The following is a 4042-nucleotide window of genomic DNA, read 5'->3' as shown; positions in this document are numbered from 1 at the left end:
CCGTCTCCCCCAGGCGAGCGCAGTAGCCCCTCACCCACAATGGACAGTACAGAGGAAGAATTGAAAATACTCAGAGTGGCAAAACTCAGTGAGATACGGAAATCAGAAAATCATTTCAGGACATGAAAGAAATTTCATAAAGAAGTAGACACCCTGAAAAAGAATCAAACAGAACTTCTAGAAATGAAGAGTACAAGAAATTAAAATTTCTCCAGACAGCATTAACAGCAGAGTAAACCGTGCAGAAGAAAACACTTTTTTGTTTTTTAACTTTACTTATGTATTCATTTTTAATTTGACCAGAGAGGGATAAAGAGAGAAAAAGTGAGAAAACAAAGCCGCCAGGTGGGGAACTCAAACAGTGGTCTGCCATGTGGAAATCCCGGGCTCTTAACCACCACACCACCTGCCGGCCCTGCAGAAGAAAGGACTTCTGACCTTGAAGACAAAGTCTCCAATACAGACTAAATCACCAAAAAAAATAAAAAAACAACCTGGGAAAAAAAAAAAAGAGGATCGGGACTAGCAGTTGGCAATGTCGCTGGACTCCCATGCAGTCAACTGTGGTTCAAGTCCTGGACCCGGTGGCTTAAACTCACACCGGGCACGTGTGCGTGTGTGCCCAAGATCCCGAGAGGAGAATGGAGGAGAAGGGATTGTGGTGTGGCCATCCTCCCTGGGGGGTGATTTCTTGCTTTCTGTCTGTCTCTCTCTCTCTATCTTTCTGGCAAGCACACGCGCTCTATAGCAAAAGCCTCCCCAAAAAAATAATAATTGAAAAAAAATTTTTTAAATGAAGACAACATACAGGAAATTCTAGGTACCATGAAATGCCCAGATATTTATGAAATGGGTATTCCAGAAGGTGAAGAATCTGCTAAAGGCGTGGAAAATCTCTTCCATGAAATACTGAGGACTCTGGCTCGAGGATACCAAGAGGAAACCCCGACTTTAGTATATGTGCTGCCGAAGCGGGCACTCAAGAGGAAACCCCAGAGAGTGGGAGCGCGAAGGGCATCTGGATGCCACACACGCACAGTCCCCTGAAGAACAGCACAGGGAGTAAAGAAACTTACAGCCATGGCTGCTTTGACTATTACGCCTATCCCCGAGATTAAAAGTGCCCGAATAAGCTGATTCTGCCACACTGTAAGATGCCTTCGGAGAGAGCGGGAAACAAGCCACCGGGTCCAGGACTCGAACTGCGGTTGGTCATATGGGAGTCCAGCGCCCTTAACCACCACGCCACCCGTTGGCCCCAGATGCCTCTGGAAACTCTGCAGTGCTGTTAGCTGAATCTTTGGAAGTGGCGCCCAAATCCTGAGTATCATTTGATGAACTTCTATGAAGCCAGCACTCATTTAGCCGATGTCCAGAGCGCAAGATAGAGGACCTTTCCATCAACTCGGGAGCCTCCTTCATGCCCTCTGGTAGTGATTGTACACTCCCAGGGCATTTTGAGACTGATAGGCATATAGAAGCTTACTTTAAAGGTTTCTGAAGAATCAGTTCACAAGATGCAAAAAGTAGAAAAGGAGAAAGGTACCAAGGTCTACCACAGGGCGAAAACATGGTGTGTGAGGTCGTTTACCGTCAGCTGCAGGAAAATGGGCTCGGTGGTTGACACAGGTGACAGCCGTGCTTCTGATGGTTGGTGCAAGAAGATGGTAAGAACAAAGCCGAAAGAACTGAGGTCCGTGCTTCCTGGGAATGCTAGAGGGAGGGACGAATCCACTGTTCTGCAGAAGAGCGCTGATTTTTTTTTTTTTTGAGAGATTTTCACTGTAGGGCACGTGCGCTCGCCAGACAGACAGAGAGAGACACAGAGACAGAAAGCGAGAAATCACCCCCCAGGGGGGATGGTCACGCCACAATCCCTTCTCCTCCATTCTCCTCTCAGGATCTTGGGCACGCACGCACACGCGCCCGGCGTGAGTTTTAAGCCACCGGGTCCGGGACACGAACCGCGGTCGACTACGTGGGAGTCCAGCGACATAGCCATTACGCTAACTGCTGGTTCCCAAGAGCACTGATTTTTGATGAACACATAAACTGCACTGTCAGATGCTAGTGAAATTCGACGCGACTGGAAACCTACATTCCTTAGTAACGAAGAGTTTACACAATTAATGTTAGAGGCTCTTGATTGTGCGCTTTTTTTTTAGCAATTATGACAAATGGAAGTATAATTTATGTGTCTGAGAGTGTAACTTCATTAGTTGAACACTTACCACCTGATCTTGTGGATGAAAGTATGTTTAATTTTATCTCAGAGGGGAAACATTCAGAGCTTTATAAAACACACTCTACCCATCTGCTGGAAAGCGATTCATAAACTCCTGAACATATAATATCAAAAAATCAGTTAGAATTTTGTTGCCATATGCTTTCAGGAACAATAGACACAAAGGAGTCATCTACCTATGAATATGTAACGTTTATAGGTAATTCAGATATTTATTTATTTTTTGGAGAGCTTTTTGCTGTACGGCGCATGCATTCGCCAGAAAGACAAAGTGAGAAATCATCCCCCAGGGAGGATGGCCACACCACAATCCCTTCTTCTCCATTCTCCTCTCAGGATCTTGGGCACGCACACACATGTGCCTGGTGTGAGTATAAGCCACCGGTCCAGGACTCACACCACGGTCGACTACCTGGGAGTCCAGCAACATAGCCATTACACTAACTGCTGGTCCCACACACAAGCCTTTTTATGAAGATAGAGGTTTTTTTTTGTTTGATTTTTTTTTTTTTTTTGGAGAGATTTTCACTCTAGGGCGCGTGCGCTCGCCAGACAGACAGAGAGAGACATAGAGACAGAAAGCGAGAAATCACCCCCCAGGGGGGATGGTCACGCCGCAATCCCTTCTCCTCCATTCTCCTCTCGGGATCTTGGGCACGCACGCACACGCGCCCAGCGTGAGTTTTAAGCCACTGGGTCCGGGACATGAACCGTGGTCGACTACGTGGGAGTCCAGCGACATAGCCATTACGCTAACTACTGGTTCCGGAGATAGAGTTTGTTTTGAAGCTACCGTCAGGTTAGCTATACCTCAGCTCAACAAGGCAATGTGCACTGTCGAAGACCCCAATGAAGAGCTTACATCTAGACAGTGTAGAATGGAAGTTTCTATTTCTAGATCACAGGGCACCACCCATCACAGGATATCTGCCATTTGAAGTTCTGGGAACATCAGGCTATGAATACTGTCATATGGACGACCTAGAAAATTTGGCAAGATATCATGAGCACTTACCGCAGGGTGGGAAAAGCAAATCCTGGTATTACAGCTTCCTGACCACAGGGCAGCGGTGGACTCGCTCGGACTCATCACTGTATCGCTTACCTCCAGTGGAATTCAAGGCCGGGGTTCACTGTACTCACACCGTGGAAAGTTATGAAGACGTCAGGGCTGAAAGACGACGAGGGCTGGGCAGTGAAGAGTCTCTTCCTGAGCTGCTGACAAAAGCCAACATTCTGGGTCTGATCATCAGATAAACCAAGTCTCAGGGAAGCATTGCAAAGGTTTGATCACAGCCCAACCCCTTCTGCCTCCACCCGGAGTTTAAAAAAATCATCTCACACATTTGTCTCAGACCCTTCCTCCACACCAACAGAGATCCCAACTAGCACCATGTAGTAGCCAGTCCCTAAGTTCCCAGTCCGTTGGTCCATCATGAACAAAAGCAGTGACGTCTCAAGCCGCATTTACCAATTCCACTAGGCATGTCCCAGTGTCAGTTTTCACCTCAGCTAGGAGCCATGCAGCACCTTAAAGACCAATAGGAGTGGGACCAGCAGTTGGCATAATGGTTATGTCTCTGGACTCACATGTAGTCAACCGCGGTTCAAGTCCTGGACCGGGGGGCTTAAACTCATGTCGGGCACGTGTGCGTGCGTGCCCAAGATCCTGAGAGGAGCATGGAGGAGAAGGGATTGCGGCATGGCCATCCCCCAAGGGGTGATTTCTTGCTTTCTGTTTCTCTGTCTCTGTATTTCTGGAGAGCGCACATGCCCTGTAGCAAAAACAAAACAAAA

The 4042-nt window shown here is 47.5% G+C and overlaps 1 pseudogene; it reads left to right on the top strand.

Moving 5' to 3' along the window:
• Positions 1 to 1551: 1551 nt before the first annotated feature.
• LOC102490068 (circadian locomoter output cycles protein kaput pseudogene) lies at positions 1552 to 3644 on the top strand (annotated as a pseudogene).
• Positions 3645 to 4042: the final 398 nt, after the last annotated feature.

The sequence above is a fragment of the Tupaia chinensis genome, unplaced genomic scaffold, assembly GCF_000334495.1.
Source record: "Tupaia chinensis unplaced genomic scaffold, TupChi_1.0 Scaffold000403_1, whole genome shotgun sequence".
Taxonomy (NCBI): Eukaryota; Metazoa; Chordata; class Mammalia; order Scandentia; family Tupaiidae; genus Tupaia; species Tupaia belangeri.
This window is presented reverse-complemented; position numbering and strand designations above follow the sequence as displayed.